Here is a 24,055-nt window from a genome sequence, read left to right on the forward strand (position 1 = left end):
ACCGTGTTGCAACCTGAGAACTGTTCCCTTTTTTAGTTAGGCCTATAGGCTACTGTACTATTATGTCCTATAATTTAAAAATATATTGGACAACGCATTTCTAAAAAAAAACTAAATAAAAAAAAAACATGTCAACATTAGATAATGTGATACAATGATTTCACATACACTTGGAATTGGCAACAAACTTTTTATTTGAATAATCTGGGAGCTCTTAAAAGAGCTGTTGTTAAGTTAAACGAATTTCTGTTGACACTATCTGCTGATCGCCACCAGCAGAGCTTCTCGTATGTTGCGGACCAACAGCTGGTTTCCGTCAGCGGTGAGGTGGACACCGTCTGGGAGTAGATGCGAGAGGCTGATGTTCGGGTGGCGAATGCAGCACATCTGTCTCTCTGCCAAGAAGGCAGAAATTGCACCGTTGAGCCAGCGCCGGCGTCTTTCGATGCCGTAACCAGTCCTTCCAGTCTGACCCCTCCAGTTCAGACGTGGCAGAATATCCGAAAACAGCACGCTGGTTCTGGGAAACAGTCTGAAGATCTCAGCAAGGTCTGACTTCATTTCCCGAAGGAAATCCAGATGGTTGCGACCCCCCCGACACAGACTGTTCCCACCGAGGTGGATAATCAGCACATCAGGAGCAGGAGCCTTGGCCCTAAGAGAGCGCAGCGTTGGAAACAACTGTTCCCAGAGTCTGCCTCCTCGGCCTTCCCAAGTGATCTGGCACTCAAGTCCGAGGTTCCTCCCCATGTGATGTTCACAGATGTGAGTGTACAGCCTGCGGATAATAGAACTGCCAATGATCCACACACGTGATGTCATCTTGAAGAAGAGTGAAGTGAGCTGTGATTTTTCTCCTGTATTTATGCTGCCTTGTTCATGGCTGGAATTATCACACCTAATTTGTCACACCCACTATGATGTGCCAGCATACGTATAGCCACACCCATTTTTCCTCTTTATTTTTCTCTTTATTTTCTCAAAACATTTTTCAAAAATGTTCTCAAAACTTTCTCTATTTTATCACCCTCTTTATTTTCTCGAAAGAATAACCAGCTATGGTTATGGTGTGAAACAGTTGTGTAATTTATTTTTGTTTTTATTTTTTATTTTATGTATTTATTTATTTATTTATTTATTTATTTACATTTTTTTGATTAATGGAAATTTCACATGATCCTTCAGAAATCATTCTAATATAATGATTTGATGCTCATTTATGTATCGAAAATACAGTTAAATGTAATTTATCATTTATAATAAAACTGATAGCAGTAATAAACTGATATAATAAACTGAAAACTGAACAGTTTATAGGTTTGTTCTGCCAAAGAACTAAAAGTGAAATGTGCATTTTGAACAGGTCGTTTTGAGTTTTGTGCAGATTGTTACATCAGAAATATTTACATCAGAAATAAATGGATATGACAACATGCATTTGAAACACAATCTGTTAAATAGTTTTGAATTTGGATGGTGCTAACTTTTTTATCACTTATTTATTTTGCCTCACTAGTTCGTTGGAAATATGAACATCATTTAGAAATACTCTTTTGCTCATCAAGCCTGCATTTATTTGATCCAAAATACACCAAAAACATTATTGTGAAAATAATGTTTACAAAGTAAAATAACTATTTTCTGTTTGAATATAGCCTATTTTAAAATGTAATTTATTTCTGTGATTTAAAGTTGAATTTATCATAATTTATCATAACCTGAATTTATCAGGGCGCAAAACATATTGCTTTCTTAGCTTGAACACGTGATTTGTGTTAAACAAAACGGTTGTTTGGGATCTTTGGATAAGCTTTTTATGGGAATAACATTGAATGTAATAACTGTTTATTTACCATTGAAAACAGTTTAATGTGGGAAAAGAAACATTAAACTCCCCTCGTTTTAACTTTTTGGGGATTTTTTTTTTTTTAATTGTCCACAAATTCACAGCACGTATGATCAACTCCCGGAGGCAGTTAATGCTAATGTTCGTTCTTTTGTGTCAATAGATAGACCTTCGCATAAGCGGCCAACAAATTCACAGCTCTTATGATCAACTCCAGGTGGCATTCAATGGCAATGGTTGTTCTTTTGTGTCAATAGAGAGACATCTGCATAAGGGACGCCAACATGACTAGCTGTTTTCACCAATGGACGGCCAATTTACTTTAAGCACATATTTTGCCACATTAGTGGTTATAAACCTACAATAGAAAAATAAATAATTGCTTTTTTAATGAAAAGTAAATCTCAATGTTTAATACAAATGTTAAACAAACTATATTGTTTAATCAAATAAGAAAAGGATATTTAACTATTTAAGAGATTATGTTTAAAATTCATGTTGTCATGTCCATTTATTTCTGATATCAATATTTCCTTGTGGGTTTTATATGATATGGGATATTATTACTCCACTCTTCAGTGTCACATGATCCTTCAGAAATCATTCTAATATGATGATTTACCACTCAAAAAAACATTTCCTATTATTATGAATCCCTGTCTGCACGTCTTTTAAAGGTACCTATACCATTGTGTGAAGTTACCAAATATGGTTCTTCGCTCAGTATATATGGCTTAAAATAGAGCTTGGTTATACAATTATCCTGTGAAAATGCAAGTGTCTATAAGACGTTGCTGCAGTTCGTTTGGATTTAGTCACAGTACTTCCTATAATGACAGACAGACTCAATGATGCTGAGATCAAATATCTTATTTCTTATTTGACTCGCATATTTATAGATTTGTAGGTGAAAGTTTGGTGTAAATCATATAGGCAACACTTGTAGAGAAGCTATGGAAGCAGTGTGATATAAATGTATATTTATTTGTAAAATTATGAAAAAGTCAAAGTAGAAACAATAGGCTAAAACAAGCTAAACAATATATTAAATTGCCAAAAAAAAAGAAAAAAAACTCACACAAAAAGAAAGTGACATAAATATATCGATTTAAAAAAGTGCACATTCAAAAAAGTGGCAAAGAGGTAAAGTGGCAAACGGGTCACAAATCTTCATCATGTAGATCTATAAAAGAAAAGAGAATGTTATAATAGTTTCCTTGGAGATGAACAGTAAAATATATAGGCTATATATATATATATATATATATATATATATATATATATATATATATATATATATATATATATATATATATATATATATATATATATATGTATGTATTTATGTGAAGCACAGAAAAATTTAATATTTTACCATCTTTGCACAACTCTTCAGGTGTACCTTCTGCATAATCATTTGACACCGTTTGTGTGCTGGCATCATTTAGGTCTGTTGGAAAAAAAGATAATGTTATCATTGTTTTCTTGGAGAATAATAGTTTTTAAAAGAAAAAAAAAATGTAACGATTGAAGCACAGAAATCCTTACCATCTCTGCACAAATCTGTCATGGCAGATAGTAGCTCAGCTTTAACCTGAGCTTCTGCCAGCTGTGCTTTTGAGTTATTGAGTTCTCCTCTCAATATTTTTATTGTGCTCTGAAGAGCAATATTTTGTTTTTGCCACCTTGACATAATTGTCACCATCTCAGTAGCCAGGGAACAAAGCTGTAGTGCCGTTTCCCTGGGGTTGACTGTGGGGTCATGGCACTTGTACTATTGTAAGGGCAAAGAAATAGCATTAAAATCTGTGTAATCATATGTGTAATCATATTTTCAATATGTAGATGTAATATAATATAGAAATCAAAGCAAAACGATAAAAGCAAAAAATATATATCTTACAGCAAGCAGTTGGAGGCGGTCGTGGATGGTGTCAGCCTCAGGATGTTGGATTTTTGGGATCTTTGTAGGTGATGCCATTATCTGAAATGTTTATTATAAATGTATTTACACATTGACACACAAAATATCAATCAAGCATGTACATATGTATAGCAGTGTTATACACAAAATATATATATAAGTATCTTTCAAAGCATTAACAATCACAGTTGTAATATATATATACTGCCAAAGGCAAAATACCTTAACTTACTGGAGTGTGGAACTGAGAAAAATGACTTTAAAGATCAAAATCATTATAGCAACACCTGTATAAAATCTAATGATCATGGCATTTTTTTTTTTGATGATTTATAATTATAGCCATCTTTTTAATATATTTTGCTTTGGTTGCATTCTGATGCCATTATTAAGGACACAATACCTCTAGTAAAGCAGCCGGATCTCACGAAAAATGCATAAATAGTAGGCTACGTGCAATGTGGAATGTATACGCTAAAACTAATTTTGGCGTGCATGATATGCCGTTTTTTGCGTGCATATGCTATGCATTTTATGGCGTATTATACATACGAACCCCACCCCACTACCCTAAACCTACCCAAGAGAGCATACGCCATTAAGTGCGTATCATATGCACGCGAAAAACAGCGTATCATATGCAAGCCAAAATGAGTTTTGGCGTATACATTCCAGGACATTGCACACTTAGTTATATGAACAAGATAAGCTTATTTCTAATGAGTAAACGATATAGATAAAGATATAACACATAGAACAAAGAAAAAATCATGCACTAATTTAAAATGCATATGGAATTTGTTATAAATTAAATAGCAAATAGTGCCGCTGGTTAATCAAGGGTTAAGTTTGGCTACGGCTCTTTGACAGCGCTGACTGGATCGGATTGGCCAATCATAGGCTAAACAGAGTAATTTTTTTAATGTAATTATGTTTTTAATGTTTTTATCTAGTAAAAAAAATATGATAGGCTACATAGCTTAATTACTTTTACATCAATTTGAATGAAAATTGCCTAGGCTAAAAGGACAACTTTTAGATTGATCTGAACGACAACTGAAAATAATTTTCAAAATGCTTGTCGATTAAACATCTCCGATGACGTTCATTGCCATGGATTTTATCGGGTTTACAAGAAAAGGTAGGATGTGGATATAATTGCGAACTGTTACTGATTGTATGCGTGATCGCACGCTGTCACGGCATTCGAGTAGGCTACACACTCGTGCAGAGGGGAGTCCCAGATTGTCTGACAGGCGCGCTGAGTGAATATCTGCATTATGAAAACATGTATGACACTCAGTACACAGGCTACACCGTAACTTAAACGCGGACACCATAACTACCCTACATGTCGGCACCGTAACTTCATTTTGACGCATGGCTAAACAAAGGCAAAGTAGAGGAACTCAGTTTGAGCGTTCCAAAACAAAGGCAAAGAGCGGTAGCTGTTACTGCCTTGGTTTCTCCTGGGTTTTTGGAAGTTACTGTTAAGACAATCCATAATTTTCTCGAAAAAAACAACGGTATAGACTAACGATAGGCTATTTAATCCACATGATAAAGGAGATTTTGAATGTCCCAAAAATGTCAATAACTCATTTTCGACCAAAAACGAAGTTACGGCCTTTTGCCTTTGCACAGCAGTAGGCCTATATATATATACAATTATATGAAGAAGAAAAGAAAGAAAAACCCTTTGAGTTAGGCTACCATGCAAATTCAAACATTTTGTTCTTTTAATTTAAATTAAAGCGTGGCACGCCTATCCTTCCATTAAACATAATGGTTGTTGGTGCTGGAACATAGCTACCTTAGCAACATAGGCCTACATACTTTTTGGAATGAGGCCGATTTGCAGATCACATTCCAACACGCGAAACTATAAGCATGGTATCAAAAATTCAGAGAAGAAATGTCCATTTCGATAGCTAATTTTAGCAGTATATTAGGGATATTAGGGATCCAGCGATACAGAAAACTAAAGTGGGAGACTATAAAAAGTTTGTAGTTGAATAAATGAATAATGAAAGGAAAGGCTTACCTTGTTCAGTATAACTGCTGAGGCAAAAAAGAATGTTGCTTCTTGAATTCCTTGTGTCAACGAAGTAGGAGGACAGTAAAATAGTAGGCCACCTTGATATAAATGGGAGTAGCCCTAATATGCACATTAAAATAAAACGCCTTTCAAAAAACACAGCCAATCGTCAATAGGTGAACGCATTATGTCAGAGGTGGGCGTCAAACAATACATTAAACAGTAGAGGATTACAGATAGATAGATAGATAGATAGATAGATAGATAGATAGATAGATAGATAGATAGATAGATAGATAGATAGATAGATAGATAGATAGATAGATAGATAGATAGATAGATAGATAGATAGATAGATAGATAGATAGATAGATAGATAGACTGTAATTTGGATCAGTCTGAAAAGATTCCAAGCCAACTTAATTAAAAGTTATTTTGGTTTTTATGCAGCTGTATTTATCTACAGCCTAACATTAATGGACAAAATATAAGACCTATAAATATCACACATTTGGTATAAAATATTTTTTAAATCATATTTCTTACAACTAACAAATGGTCAAATGGGCTGAATTAGAATTACAAGTAAAATGTGAATTTTGAACAAAATTTTCCTGACTTTTGAGCAGTAAGTGAAACATTAGTAAGTATGAAGACCTTAATTGTTTGTATAGCAACATATGCCATATGCCATATCATAAAACCCACAACAAAATCTTTACATCAGAAATAAATGGATATGACAACATATATAGCCTTCGATATATATAACATATATAAGGCAATATCTTAGGTAATACACTACTTTTATTGATTTTATTAAACAATATACTTTCCTTAACATTTTATTAAAGATATATCTTTACTTTTCATTTAAAAAATATTATTTTGTTGTTGTTGGTTCATAAAAACTAATTTGGACAAAACTGGTGCCAGTAATATATCCCATATGCCATATCATAAAACCCACACCAATATCTTTACATCAGAAATAAATGGATATGACAACATATAGCCTATAAGGCAATATCTTAGACAATACACTACTTTTACTGATTTGATTAAACAATACAATTTTCTTAACATTTTATTAAGGATATAGCTTTACTTTTCATTATTTTTTTATAGTATTTTGTTATTGTTGGTTCATAAAAACTAATTTGAACAAGAACAAACTGGTGCTTACCGGTAATATACATGTCCTTTTGTATAAGCAAATGGGGCTATAATGTTGGCGCCTCATGCAAACGTATCTCTATAGAAACAAAAGAATGGCCATTAAGGCGGTCTGACACCGGCAGCGGCTTGTAGGAGTTGTGAATTTGTGGACACAATAACAAAACTTATTCTCCAACATTCAACCATGTTAGCAATTAGTTTTAAATTGTAGGCCTATGTAAAACTATTTTTAATAGACTTTACAGGCAATAAAATAGAAATAACAACAATAAATTAAATGTTGTCTAAGTTGGATAAAATATAAGCCAATCTGCCTGAAATAAATAGCTAGGTCTGTCCCTGACTTTTTTCAGTATAGTTGTGTTGTCCATTTAAGCCTTTGTATAAACGCTTATTAATTCATTCAATCCAGGCAATCTGGTTGATAAAACATTTATAAAAATTAAAAAAAACAAAAACAGTCTAGAGAAAGGTCTTTAAAAAGGTCTTTAAAAAACAGAAACATGAGACAAGAAAAGTACTACTTTAAACTGACACTTAAAATGTTCAAAATAATTTCTGACTTTCTGTCTTTTGAACACCAATCACATGTTTGTGCTAAGAATAACCTATCAAGTAGGCCTAATGGCTACAAACATATATCGATTGATTTATTATTATGCATTTTGTGTTTTACACAACAGTAGCAATGCATTAGCCCAGTGGCGTAACTTTGTTTAAAAATGTGGGTGGGACATAAAGGGGACAGGCCTATATGGCATGTTAAGGGGGGTAGCATTGTTAATACAATGTTATATCAGATATAAAATATGTAAAATAACAATTGCAGAAAAAATAGTATTAAGATGTCCGGAAATCAATTAAATAGTTAATTTATTGATATAGATCTCGTTTAATTATAGCATCTAAACACAATATAGCGTTGTGCCAAGAGTTTTCACGTGAATAAAGGCATATAGATTTGCACACTTTGCTTATAATCCCTGGTCTAGTCTGTTAAACTTGTCAGAAAATCACATTTCTAATCTGCCCTCTATTTTTTCTCTCATCAAAACCGAATATCATCAATACATCAAGAGCAGGGACAGTTTTTGTGCATTTTGTTTCGTGATCTGACCGGAACAAATAGAAAGTCTCTGCAACGGCGTTATTAGAGTTAGATTAAAGCGCTCCTCTGTGTGAAGAGCCGCGAGAGAAATCTGCACCATTGATAACAGCGGCAATTTATTTAACAAATGAACAAAAGGATAGTGCCTACTCTTCTAGCTAACCAGAGATGCTTTGTTTGTATTAGTTAGGTTTATCCGTGAAGCAAGATGTTTTAAAAAAAAGTGGTGGGGGCATGTCCCACCCCTAAATTTTACTTTCAAATTTAGTTTAAAGGTTAAAAGTAGGCCTAATAAATATTACTTATTTCTTTGCTTTGACAAAGTTGTTGATCAGATTTTCCGAATTGGATGTTAAACTTTATCCTTCTGCACCATGTTTGCAATATCTTCAAATAATTGTGCACCAATCGGCTGCAATGCTGATCCCACCCACCCCCAGCCACGCCCTCGGCTCGTCCTATATCTTCTCTGGCCGATTTCAATATTTACTTTGTTTGGAGTTACGCTCTGACAACTGTTTCAGCTACTCTATGCTGCGCAATTGAACGCCGTCAAGTTTCAATAACTATATTACTGCTAAGCAGAACCGGAGACATCGGAGACATCATAAGAGACATCTCTGCGATTTCTACGATTACAAAGACTTTTCATTAAGGTATGTGCAATCTTATTCAACATGAAGAAACTTTAGCTTTTCTACTTAAATCATATGCCTCCCCTTTTATAACAGCAGGTAAAGGGTTTATTTTGTACTCCCACAATAACATTGTTACACCTTATTGTGTTACTTTTGTTACATAAAAAAACATCATGTGGGTTTCTTATGACTCATTTCCATTCTGTTAATCAGGTTCTGTTTAACGAAACTAAATAACAAACTTAGTACAGGCTAAGAATAGGCTATAGCCTAGAATAGGCATTTACAGTTATTTAATATTTAATTTTGTTGATCTAATAATTATTCTATTTTATTCTGATATAGCCTACTATTATGTTCACGTTGCTGCACGCGCGTTGTTGTTCCACGAGGCTGCTTACATTCTATTGTTTAACTTGCGATAAGTGCATAGCCTATAATTAAATGCATGGAGAGCAATTTTTGTATTTTTATTTCAATAGGCCTAGTTAAATCCATAAAACCCTACATGAATAACATCCAGTGATATTTGTTTTATTTAAAGTGCATTCTTTACTTGTTACCATTTATTCTTATATTTTACAATTCTCCGGTTTTATAGATAGATATCCTACATTTTCAGTGTATTTATTTTTTATTATTTGTATATAATATAAGCCTATAGGCCTATAGAGTTTTATGCCGACAGCTGAGCTCATAAATAATATTATAGTATATTAAGTTTTAGACAATTATTATGGTTAACTAATTGTCGAAATTTCAAATGTAGCCTATGAAAGAAAATAGGGTTGGCCCCAAAATACAGAGGTTGGCCCCCTGATATATCGTACCAAACATACAAGCCAACCTATAGTTGAACCAAAATCGTTGTCAGCCATTTAATTATATATACAATAGAGTGTAAAAATATATAGTAAATCATGTAATGCAAAGCATAATTTATCATCATTACTCCAGTCTTCAGTGTCTTATGATCCTTCAGAAATCATTCTAATATGGGATTTGATGATCAAAAAATATTTATGATTATCTGTGTTGAAAGCTGTTGTGTAAAACATTTTTTTTTTTTTAGAATTATTTGATGAATAGAAAGTTCAAAAGAACAGTATTTATCTAAAATAAAAACGTTTATAAGATTGTACTACCATTCAAAAGTTTTGGGTCAGTAATAATTTTGTGAAAAAATATTTTTGGGAAAGATTTTAAACATATTAATACATTTATTTAACAGGGATGCATTTAATTGATCAAGTGACTGTATAGTATAATGTTGTAAAAGCTATTTATTTCAGATAAATGCTGTTCTTTTAAACTTTCTATTCATTAAATTATCTTGAGAAAACTGTTTTCAACATTGATAATCATTGATAATTGATACTTATAAATGTTTGTTGATCATCAAATCCTCATATTAGAATGATTTCTGAAGGATTGTAACTCTTGAGACTGGAGTAATGAGGATGATTTCACCTTTCATCACAGGAATGTATATATATATAGCTAAGTAGCCTACATCTTTCAAAGCAGCCTATTTATATTCACATAGGAAAAAATGTTATTTTACATTATAAAAATAATACACAATAATACTATTTTTGCTGTATATTGGATCAAATAAATGTTATTTACATACTATTTTTAGATTACAATAATATATAAAATAAATAAAATAATACAATGCACCAAAAATAAACAACTGTGGAAAAATTAAGAGACCACTTAAAATCAATGGGATTGCTGTAAAAGTACAATTTTAAAAACAGATTAAAGTGCAAAAGAATTACGCTATAAAGAACAACAGGTAACAAATTAATAAAAGGTCTCATTGTTTAATGCATTTACTAAGATTGAGCAATAGCTACATTTGTTACAGAAAGTAGGGGCGTAGCCATTTCAGGAGTGAGGGGGACAGAAATGTCATAATACCAATTATTTATTTATTTTTGGACAGATATAATTTATCACCTCTTTTGCTTTTAATTTGGTAAGATATCAAATACACTGTTGAACAATAACCTCTAATATCTATAATATTTTTCTCCTACATTTTATGCCAAATTTATGATTGGTTTATATAGCCTACTACAAACACTGGTGCATTAAGTCTCCATAGATTTTATGCAATGTAATATATATATATATATATATATATATATATATATATATATATATATATATATATATATATATATACACTGTAAAAAAATTATAGTGCTTTCAACTAATTATTATTTAGTAACTAGTTCCATAGATTTTTTACGTTCAGTCAATTTCGTTCTAGAAATTGTTACCTGAATTAATATTTTTTAATTGGCTCAAACTTGAATTCAACATTAAAATGTACATTTGCTCAATTATTTTTAAAGTTAATTGAATTAATAATTTTTAGTTGGCTCAAACTTGACTTCAACTTTAAAATGTACGTTTACTCAACCTGTTTTTAAAATTAATTCCACTAAAACGTTTTAATTAGGGGTTTCATTTTTGTGATGGTTTTAATTGTTACTAGAAATTGCAGGTGAACTAGTTACAACATGTTATAGTGAGGATAAAAACAAATTAAAGCACATTGTATCATCTGCATTTATAACATTTGGTATACAAACAATACATTTTCATAAGAATTCATTTCAAATTGCTTTAAATAATAAAAAAATTACCAAAGCCCGTGTCACTTTTCTTTAATATCTTTAATGCACCTTTAGTTTTGAAAATACACACAAAGTCAAATTAGATTCAGTGGAGCATTCTTGCTTCTTGTCAGTGTTTCAGCTGGAAAAGGGATAGTTCACCAAAAATGAAAATTCTGTCCTCATTTAGTCGCCCTCATGTTTATCAAATCCTGTTTAATTTTCTTTGTTCTGCTGAACACAAAATAAAATATTTGGAAGAATGTTTGTAACCAAGCAGATGGATCAACCATTTACTACCATAGTATTTTCCCCCCTGCTATGGTAGTAAATGGTTGCTCCATCTGCTTGGTTACAAACATTCTTCCAAATATTTTATTTTGTGCTCAGCAGAACAAAGAAACTCATACAGGTTTGGAACAACATGAGGGTAAATGACTGAATTTTCATTTTTGGGTTAACTATCCCTTTAAGAAGAACTGACTGGCTTGGATGAGAAACTTTGCAACGACAAAGCATAAATGGATATCTTGGTCACACCCTGTTGGAGAAAGAAAGAGAAAAATTAATAATAAAAAATATATATTCTTTATACATTTTATCAATATTAAGAATTTACTTGCATGTGTGACTAAACTAAAGTTCAGAATTCGTCCCACTTGTGAGGACGATGAAATGAGCGCCATTTTGTCATAGTATTCATGGTTATGTTGTTCCCTTAATTTTGGGACAATTTCAAAAGTTGGAACACGAAAAAAATCTCAAAACAACCGCTTAACCCTAAATAGCGTACATTATTTGGCCAACATTAAGTTACACGTTTGACATGTTTCAGTAAATTTGCACGTATAAAAATCACCACAGCACCTTGGCCTATTAATGAGAGAACGTTTGTGTGACACAAAAATAGCACACAACACGCTGAGATGAAATCTAAAATACATTATATAGTATTATAGTTTAAAACAAAATTATGTATTATTACTTAAACATGGTTAAAGCCCACATTAACGTAACGTAAATCATTTATTCAATGAGGAGTGAACTTGACGTCGACATCACTTAGGCCTAAATAATCCCTATTTCCCTTAGATATATTTACTTCTAATTTACTTCTTACTTCACGTCTAACGTTAAATATCCACACAAGCCTAATATGTTCGACATATTTGTCTGCAGTTTAATCATTAACACTTACCTGACGCGTGAACTGCATCCTCAAAATAGCTGCTCCTGCCTCTCTGGTGGAACTAGCGACTCGCGAAGTCCTTTGATCTGTATCCCTCCGATCAAAGTACTCCAGAGATGCTTCCGCGAAATCAAACGAGCAATACAGATCCCTCCGCGTAGTCAAACAAGCTCTTGTAAGTATTCATTAAAATTAGGAAGATTAAATGCCACAATTAACTACATATATTCATGAATTATATATGTATATTAAATATGTAATATGTAAGTGTTGTGGGATCCATCTTCTCATTATAATGCAGATACCATCATAAACAAAACATCGAAAATACATCTAATTTCACAATTATTGTTCTCATATAGGCTATTTCATCAAATATTTCCAACAGCCCATTTCAACAGCACAAACAAAAATCTATTTACCATAGTAAAATATTGTGTGTAAAATATTGTGTTGGCCATATCCTACTTTTAAAATGTTGACTGGATTCGTGTTTTTTAGTCCAGTCAAAATTTGCAATTCTAAACTGAATTTGAAAATATAAATTAATTTAATGTTTTTCAATTATATTTCTAAAGACTTAATATAATTAGTCTTCTTAACTAAGTATAAGTAAGAAAATTAGTTCAACATATATTTTTTTGCTCTTCCAACATTTTATTAATTGGATTTAGAGTGTATATATATATATATATATATATATATATATATATATATATATATATATATATATATATATATATATATATATATATATATATATATATATATGTATATTAAGATATATCAGCTGTTCTCATTTGTGAATATATAGTAGCCTAAAGTGTGATTTATTCCTGTGATCAAAGCTGAATTTATCATCATTACTCCAGTCTTCAGAGTCACATGATCCTTCACTAATCACTCTCAGATGAGGATTTGATGATCAACACACATTTATGATTATTATCAGTTGTGCTGCTCATGGCGATGCTTAATTTTTGTGGAAACCATCTAAACATTTGTGGTAAAATTAAAAAAGAGAGAAATTAATACATGTATTGATAAGACATGCATTAAATTGATCAAAAGTGATGTTTTTAATATTATAAAAGATAATAATTTATTTAATAAATGCAAATAAAAGCTGTCCATAGAATTTTCTATTCATCAAAGAATCCTGACAAATAAAATGTATCATGGTTTCCACAACAATTTTAAGCAGCAAAACTGTTTTCAACACAGATAATAATCATAAATGTTTTTTGATTATAAAATCCTCATCTGAGAGTGATTAGTGAAGGATCATGTGGCACTGAAGACTGGAGTAATGATAAATTCAGCTTTGATCACAGGAATAAATTACTATATATTCACACAGGAAAAAGGCTGTTTTAATTTGTAATAATATTTCACAATATTACTGTTTTAACTATTTTTGATTAAATAAATGAAGCTTTGGTGAGCAGAAGATTCTACATTAAAAAAGCTGCATTATTAATATGATACTTTATTGTCAATAAATAGCCTACATTGAGATGGCTTGATAAGCACACATAAAGCATATATTGTCGCAATCGTCTGATTGTCGTCGTCACGTTTCATCATCATAAGGATTGTTTTCCTTCAGCTGCAGCTCCAGCGTGACTGGGTATTAGGCTACTAATACGAATCCCCTTTTGGACTTTCTATGAGAGCGCCCTCCTCATATTTAGATGCGAATAAAATGACAGGTCATGCATAGATTATTTTTTGTCTCTGAATTTAAATCTTGAAGTATTCACATTGGTTTCAATGTAAATACGTTTGACCGTGACCTCAAGAAGCGCGCTATCAACCGAGATTAGAGAAAGCTGTCTTTAGCATCCCTGTTAACTTGCCCGCCCTCGCGCAGGGTATCTGGTACGAATTCCCCCCACCCCAATCAATGAACTATTGCTCATTGTTAGTTCTTAGCTCCATTAAAAAAAGGTCTTTTGATTTTAATGTTATTCAACAGTAGCTAACTAAGAAATTTGCATTAGGCTACTTGGAATAGTTAACTAATGAAGTTGTAGGCCTATGTCTCAAAGTTTTACCGAACAATAACAAATAATCCAAGCAATTCTATTAGGGCATGTTGTAGTCCAGAATAAAACATACAAATGTTTACATTTGAAAATAAATAGCCTATTAAGTCTTTAAGTATTAAATTTGGTGCTGTGATTACAAAAACAAATGGCTGTTTTAAACTTCATTGGTGCGGTTGCTTAATCGCTGCATTCTACAGTTCATCAGCGCCCTCTGCTGTCACTGAGCAGCACTTTAGCAGCGCTTCACTCATGTGCTTCTCATTTACATCTGAGTGTGTCCCTTTGACGCAGAATACAGCGGTGTTGAGCATTTATACGGTTGATCATGGGCAACGTATTCTTGAGTGCATTATAAAAATTTAATAATTGTTAATTAATTATTATTTACCATATTTTGAAGTGCCCATGATAACAATATCGTGCATATTCATTATCGTGGAATAATGCATTACCTAAACCTGCTTTTTCATCACCCAGCCTTCACTGTCACAATATCTTTCAGAAATCTTTTATAAAAAACATAGACAGATCATCAAATTAGCATATTAATGCTAATTTGATGATCTGTCTATGTTGAACAAGGTTATGCTGCTTCATTTTTCTGTGTAAAGTGAGATTGTCCACGATGTTTGGTAAACAGAATGTTCAAATGAACTGAATGTATTTGGGGGGGGGGGGATTATATTAATTAAATAAATAACCTATTATATTATAGGCTATTATTAAAAATAATAATAATAATAATAATAATAATAATAAATATAATAATAATAATAATAATAATAATATATTCGTAATGAGCAATTTTAAGCAATTTAAAGTTTCCTTTTCATTACTTTCAAAAACTTATTTCTGTTTGCTTAAAATTATAAACATATCTATCATGGAATCAAAGAATATAAATGCTTTGTGGTAATTAAAAACATTGACTAAGTACAAGAAACAAATATGTTTACAATTAAGATCATATACAATGCAACCACATGTAAATATTACTAAAATCAAAAAGACATTTTCTCACTCATTTTTAACAGTTTGAAGATAAAGGTTACTTGGTTGCACTTTGTTTGTTATGTTTGCCTCAGGTTGTTATTTAAACAACATACGTTTGCACATTTCATGCTAAAATATTTTTTAAATAATTGAAATGTATATTGTAAATGCATGATGTATTTCATTTTTAATGTATTTGTAATAGTACATATTATTTTAAATTCTATAATTTCAACATGACTGTTTTTCCTTAGATGCCTAAGCTGAAGCGATTTCGAATGCGGCGCCAGCCATTGAACAACAAAAGTAAGACTGATGCCTCTATTTCCCCTGTTTGCGTGTGCCCAGATGTGTCTGGCATTGTAGCAGGCAATGAGGTTCGAATGCAGTCTGCAGAGGTGAATGAGGAGCTTGTAGGTGTAGCCTGCAGTGTAGTTTCAATAGTCAAGCATAAGACACATAATGTGTGTACTTGGCGGAAATCAGATCTTCAGGACATTCGTAGTGAGGGAAGTAAAGTGGTTAAGGACATGAAAACTAAAGGCAAAGGAGATGGTCAGTTTCCTCATAGGTTTGGTGGCCAATATAGTGTTTTCGATAAAACATGCAAAGTAACAGTAGGACAAGCATTAAGTGGAACAAAGGTTGAGATTTATGAGAAATTACAAGAGATGCTCTTCAGTCATGAATGTTCTTTGATGAACATAAATGGAGACATATGCAGTATTGTGAGACACAAAGATTTCTATGTCGTAGTAGACTGTAATGTCCGTAATGCACATGGTATGGGATCTAACATTGGTACAGGTGTTGTGGTATTTAACACAAACTGGCAAGACCTGGTTTTGCACATTGACAATTTAATGACGAGCTTGAGTGCAGATAGGTTTAGTATCTGTGGTATTAATGTAGACATCATCTCATCAGATACGCCATCCTTTGGAAATAGTGATATTGTTGAAGAAATGAGTTCTTGTACAGCCAAAGATATTGAACAAAGCTTACCATCTACCTCAAATGAAAGGAAACGTGTCAGTAGCATTCATGGATCATTTCATCAAGGTGATAGCAAATTCCAGTGGCCAGGAAAACAGTGTGTTGCGATTAGTTTGGCAGCAATGGCAAAGCACAGTGTGCGTAGTGTGTTCTCATGGGAAACAAAAGATTTAGATAATGTTGTAACTGTGGGTGACAGCTTATATTCTAGTTTACGTCAAAGTGGTTCAATCACTGATCCAACAGAGGAAAAGTTGTTATGCATCCCAGATCTTCCTCAGCAGTACACTTTTAATTCAAATACATTTACATTTGAATATGGGGACTTTGTTTCTGGATTTGTAGATAAGGTTGAAGAAGAATTTATTTTGTCTGGTGCATGTGTGAGATTGCTTGACGGTTTGCAATCAATGTTTGAAACATATGATACATGCTTTTTAACCATAAATGCTAGTACCTGTGCTATTATTAAGCAAAATGGGAAGTTTGCTATAGTTGATTCTCATGCCCGTAGTAGCACTGGGATGGCAGCTGGTGATGGATTAAGTGTGGTTGTATATTACAATTCACTGAGTTGTGTTTTGAGACACATTCAAAATTTGGCTGCATGCATTGGCGGAAACCTACAGGCTTTTGAAATAAGTGGTGTTTGTGTACAACAAGTTAAAATCAATAAAGCAGCTGTCACTGACTTAAGAAAATCAGAGTGTGTTGGAAAGAAAAGGAGATTTCAGTGTACAACAATGACTTTGGACAAAAAGAAAGAATGTGTGGTTGTGAAGAAACAGAAACACTCTTTTAAAGACAGTACTGAGAAAAGTCAAACAATTTCTACAAGTCTTGAAAATTCAGATGTAGTTTGTTTAGGAAATGGAACTAACAGAATGTTTGATTTTAGACCGATGTGTCATGAAGTTAAGCAAAACTTAAGTAACAAACTTCATGTAGAGCTCCATGGTGAAAATGTACTTTTACCAACAGACACTGGACCAATGGGTTGTCCTTGTAAAACTGTTAGTATTGTAGGTGATGGGAATTGTTTCTTCAGGGCAGTGGCACAAGCGGTGTCTGGCACACAAAAGGCTCATAGAGTAGTTAGACTTGCAATTGTAAAACACATGGAATTGCATAGTGTGCAATACAGGAATCTCTTAAGATCTCAGTATATATCTATGGAGGATTATTTATCAAGTTCAAAAATGAAGTTTGTAGGATCATGGGCCACAGAAGTGGAAATTCAGTCAACAGCAAATTATTTAGGGGTTGATATTTATACATACCATAATGAGAAATGGTTAAAATACAGTTGTATGCATAGAAGGATGTGTAATCAAGGGATATATTTAAAACACTGTAATGAGGACCACTATGAAGTTGTTATTTGTGTGAGACAACCTGATAACCAGAATTGTTTTAAATTGTGTCAGAATGAAAAAGATGATGGAAAAATTTGCACAAGACAGAGTGTAAAGCAACAGATTAAAGTTAATGTAAAACATGCAGACCCACTGTCTGTTCCTATAGATAAAACTAGTGATTTATCTGTTAAAAAGAGCAGATGTTCAAAAAAATATTATTCATTAAAAAGAGTTAAAAGTAAAATTGAGGCAAATTTCAAAGCGTTGTATCATAGCAATGCAGAGTTCAAGCAACATGTGAAAACAGACACTAGGACAAGATATCATACAGATGCTTTATACAAGGAGTCATTAAAACAAGCAAGTAAGATTAAATATTTTGAAAACAAGCAACATAAGGATAACATAAAGGAGTACAGTAGGGTGAAATACACTCTCAATGAACAACATAAAAATAAAGTCAAAGAATACAGTAGGCTGAAATACAGTGTCAATGAACAACATAAGAATAAAGTTAAAGAGTACAGTAGGGTGAAATACAGTGTCAATGAAAAACATAAAGATAAAGTGAAGAAATACAGCAAGGTTAAATACCATAATAATGAAAATCATAGAAATACAGTAAAGGAAGGGAGTATGTTAAAGTATCACAACAATGCATTGCATAAAGAAAATGTAAAAAGAATTAACAAGATGAGAAGGAAACAAGTGCAAAAAAATAAGCAGCATTCTGATTTAGTCAGAAAACAGTTTGAAGAGAGAGTTAGTTCTGGGTTAGAGTTTGTTTGTTGTGTTTGCCATAGATTGTTGTTTAAACAGCAGGTATTATGTTGTAGAAAAGAATATTACAATAACAATTCTGCAATGTCGTTGGTAGCCAACAGATGTATTACAGATCGCTTTTTGCACAAGTGTGGTGAGCAATGTGATATTTCCTGTAATTTAGCAAATTCTTGTAAAGGTCAGCTTTGGATTTGTTTTACTTGTCATTCTAAGTTGAAAAAAGGTGAAATGCCAGCAGAAAGTGCAGTTAACAATCTGGAATTGCAAACAATACCAGAAGAATTGAGTTGCCTTAATAACTTAGAGCAACATTTAATTTCATTACATATTCCATTTATGAAACTTTTATCTTTGCCAAAGGGCTCCCAAAATGGAGTCCATGGCCCCATTACTTGTGTGCCAGCTAATGTTAAACAAACAACAAACGTTTTGCCTAGAACAGAAGCTGAAGGGTCTTTTGTATGTGTGAAATTAAAGCGTAAATTGACATATAAAGGTCATTATAAGTATCAGTATGTTGATACAAATAAAATTAAACAGGCATTGTGTTACTTAAAACATTGCAACAAGTTTTATTCCGATATAGTTTTTAATGATGATTGGTTTAATGAGTTTACTAGGCAGGAAAATGAAGGTGATGATGATGATAAAGATAACACTGAGGAGAATCAAGTGGAAAATGTAAATGTTGATGAGGAATTACATGATAGGCAACAGCACTGTATGTTCATGGACACGTGTTTACAGCCTGTAGATATTGGGCAAGAAGTTCTTGATCAGTACTTTGATGGCATTGTGAATATTGCTCCTGCTGAAGGGAATACTCCAGTTAAAATGCTTGCAGATGAAACAAACGAGGCGAAATGTTTTCCTGTTTTATTTCCAGATGGTTGTTCATCTTTTCATGACAAAAGGCCCTATAGATTAACATTGTCGCGCTATTTTAATACTAGAATTTTGCATGCAGATGGCAGATTTGCGCAAAATGTTGAATACATTTTTTATGCACAGTATTTGTCAGAAGTTCAACAGGTATTGTCTAGTGTATCTATCGCTCTAAGAAAAGGACATGGGAGTAGTAAATCCATACCCCGTGATATGTTTAAAGACACCGAGTCCTTAAGGCAAGTTCTTAATTTTGATGAAGGGTATAGGTTTTTGAAGCCCATCCGTGGCACACCATCATTTTGGCAAGGTGTGCAAAAAGATTTATTTGCAATGGTCAGACAATTGGGCATTCCCACTTGGTTTTGCTCATTTTCTTCTGCTGACATGAGATGGACAAATCTCATGTCAAGTATTTTAAGAAATGAAGGTAGACAAGAAACTTTAGATCAGCTTGAATGGGCTGACAAATGTGAACTTTTGCGTCGAAATCCTGTTACTGCAGCTCGCATCTTTGATTTCAGGTGGCATTGTTTTTTGAAAGAGGTGCTTATGTCACCACTCCAACCCATAGGAGAAGTTGTAGATTATTTTTATAGAGTTGAATTTCAACAACGTGGTTCTCCCCATGTTCATTGTTTGTTTTGGATCAAAAATGCCCCACAAATAGATAAAAGTTCTGATGAGGAAGTTGTTGACTTTATAGACAGGTATGTTACTTGTGAAGTGCCCAGTGAAGATGAAGAGCTGCACAGCATTGTCACTTCTGTACAACAACACAGTAAACGTCACTCAAAAACATGCAAAAAGAAAAACACAGTTTGTCGATTTAACTTTCCTAAACCACCGTCAATGCGAACGTTTATATGCCGGAGAAAAGTAGAAGATGTGCCTGAGGAAGACGAGCCTGATAAAGATGTTTCTACTAATAGTCATCAAAATAAAAGTAAAAGTGGAAGTCTCAATGATAACGCAAGTGTAGAATATGCTCGTAACATAATGACAGCAGTTAAGACAGCTCTTTTAGAAGAGAAGATAAATTGTGTCAAAACTTTGTTTCATAGTGTTGGAATAAATCAGGATTTGTTTGAAATGGCATACAAGTGCATAAATAATTCTACACACATTGTCTTGAAACGACAAATAAATGAAGTGTGGGTTAATCAGTATAACAAGTTTGGCCTTCATTGCTGGAATGCTAATATGGACATTCAATATGTAACAGATGCTTATGCCTGCATAGTTTATATCATTTCCTACATTTCTAAATCCGAAAGGGAAATGGGATTGTTGTTAGCTAATGCCCAACGTGAATCAACAACTCAAGGTAACGTTGATGCCAGACAAGCTTTAAGAAAGCTAGGGAGTGTGTATTTACACAATAGAGAAGTTAGTGCACAGGAAGCAGTATATAGATTAACTAATATGCACTTAAAAGAGTGTTCACGCAATGTTCAGTTTATTCCTACAGGTGAGGATACTGTTCGCATGAGTTTGCCACTGAGCGTTATACAAAACAAGTTGGAGTCTCAGAATCTGAAAAGTGAAGAGATGTGGATGACAAGTTCTATTGATCGATACAAGAATAGGCCAAACCAGCAAGTTTTTAATGATATGTGTTTAGCCACATTTGCATCAGAGTATCGGATTATATACAAAGGTCAGTCTTGTTCTAATAAAATTATGTTGCAAAACAACTTGGGTTTTATTGTAAAAAGAACACGCACTCAACCTGCTATTGTACGTTTTGCACGATTCTCAGTGACAAAGAGTCCTGAAAAATTTTATCAAAGTTTATTACAACTGTTTCTTCCATATCGTGTAGATAGTCAACTGAAACCAGAGGGCTATAATAATTATGAGAATTTTTATAGAGAAGGTGAGGTTTCTATTAATGATGGGTCTGTACATTTGGTACAACAGATTGTAAATAGAAATAGAGGACTTTTTGAAAAAGATGCAGATGTATTGGACACTGCACAAAATACTGTTAATAATGAGGACATGTTAGAAAATGCATGGAGTTCACTTTGTCCTGAACAACAATTGGAACGTTTTGAGTGTAAACAAATTAGACTTGAGACAGATCAGGAAATAGAGGGAAATGAAATTATTCCAGATTTGAGTAACAATCAACAAATTGCTCAGGTAGAAAAGAAAAATAGTTGTCTAAGTCGAATAGATGGGTTGAGCTTAATTCGTTCTTTAAACAAGACCCAGATGGATGTTTTCAATAAGATTAGACAGTGGTGTCTTGGTAAAATTAGAGGAGAAAATCCAAAAGCATTTCAGGCTTTTATTACTGGCGGAGCAGGTACAGGCAAAAGTCATTTAATTAAAGCAATACAATATGAAGCAACGCGATTATTGTCTCCGTCGTCTTTGCACCCAGATGACATTTGTGTTCTCTTAACTGCTCCAACAGGCATTGCTGCATACAATTTAAAGGCTTCAACAATCCATACAACATTTTGTATTGGTACAAATGTGAAGTTGCCATACACACCTTTAGGTGAAGAGAAGCTAAATTCTTTACGTGCAAAATTACGTGGCCTTCAGATATTAATTATAGATGAAATATCTATGGTGGACCATAAACTTCTGGCATACATTCATGGAAGATTGCGACAAATAAAGCAAACCGCAGATTTGTCTGTTTTTGGTAATATTGCTGTCATTGCTGTTGGCGATTTCTTCCAATTACCTCCCGTGAAGGGTAAACCCCTCTTTGTGGATGTACCAGGAGTCGATTTATGGTTAAATTATTTTAAAGTTGTAGAATTAACACAGATTGTTAGGCAACAGGACAACATATTTGCTGAATTATTAAATAGATTAAGAACGCGAAGCAGGAAATCCCCGCTAAGAAAAGAAGATTTGGCAATACTATCAAGGTGTGAGAACGATGAAAATAATGATTGTTTACATATTTTTTCTACAAATGATGAAGTTCATGAGCACAACCTTGAGAAATTAATTCAAATCTGCGAAGAGGTTGAAACTATAGAGGCAGAAGATTTTGCACGTAGTAAGCAGACTGGAAAATTAGCATTACTTGCTGGACATCATGTAAAGGTTCATAATACATCCTTGGCAGCAAAGTTGCTTATAGGCATAAATGCACGTGTAATGTTAATAAAAAATCTTGATGTTGATGACGGACTAGTTAATGGTGTTTGTGGTACAGTTAAACACATTGAGCGTTCAAATAAGAATAAATTACCTGAAACTGTGTTTGTCTGTTTTGATGATAGTAATGTGGGCTTAAAAAGACGAAAGCAGTGTTTGTCTGAGCCAGCAAGATTATTTCAATCTACACCGATATACGTAGAAGAGGAAACTGTTTGTACGAAAGGTGGACTTCGTCGACAGTTTCCATTAAAATTAGCATGGGCGTGCACAGTTCATAAAGTTCAGGGTTTAACTGTTGATAGTGCGGTTGTTAGTTTAAAGCGAGTTTTTACTGCTGGGCAGGCATACGTAGCATTAAGTCGGGTAAGAAGTTTGTCTGGTTTGACAATAAAAGACTTTAACGAAAAAAGCATTTATTGTAATGACAAAGTCTTTGAGGCGATTAATGAAATGTCATGTTTTATGACAAACGACGATTTCAATATCCCAGTGCAAAACCATAATTTTTCAGTCTTTTTGTTAAATGTACAGAGTTTGCCATGTCATAAACAGGATTTGATGGTGTGCATTCAAAATTTGCAGCCCATGTGTATAGGTTTAACTGAAACATGGTTGCCTGCTTGCTATCAGCCTGACTATGTGCATTTAGACAATTATAATTTTGTGGGTCTATCGCGCTCTACAGCATATAACAGCAATTGTCCTCTTTTCAGTGAACTAAAAGCTCAACAACATGGTGGTGTTGGGTTATACACAGAATGTGGTGTGGAAAACTCTACTATTACATTCCCAAATCTTAACTTGGAGTGCATACTGACTGACTTCACTGAAATGGGGATATTACTTGCCGTAGTTTATAGGCCCCAAACATATACGTTGTCCATTTTCAAAGAAAATTTAGGTAAATTGATCGATTTAATGTCTTCATTACGCGATAAAATTGTACTTATAGGTGATTTTAATAATGATGCATTAAAATCACATTCTCTATGCTCTTTCATGTCAGATAGGGGTTTTATTCAACTTGTTAGACAGCCAACAACTGAAAGAGGAACCTTAATTGATCATGTTTATGTGAAGAACATTGAAGAGTTTTCAGTGCACACAAATGTTGTGCCAGTTTACTTCAGCACACATGAGGGAGTTCTGTGTTCATTTCGAGGTTTACAGGTTTAAATGTGTTGAACAACTTGTTGGACAGCTATAGCTTACGGATGCAATATATGACACTGTTCTGTACAATGTATTGTAAATAGATATTGTTAATAGGTTCTATACAGATTTGCCTACCTGGTAAAGGAGACA

The sequence above is a fragment of the Pseudorasbora parva genome, chromosome 1 (genome assembly GCF_024679245.1).
Source record: "Pseudorasbora parva isolate DD20220531a chromosome 1, ASM2467924v1, whole genome shotgun sequence".
NCBI lineage: Eukaryota > Metazoa > Chordata > Actinopteri > Cypriniformes > Gobionidae > Pseudorasbora > Pseudorasbora parva.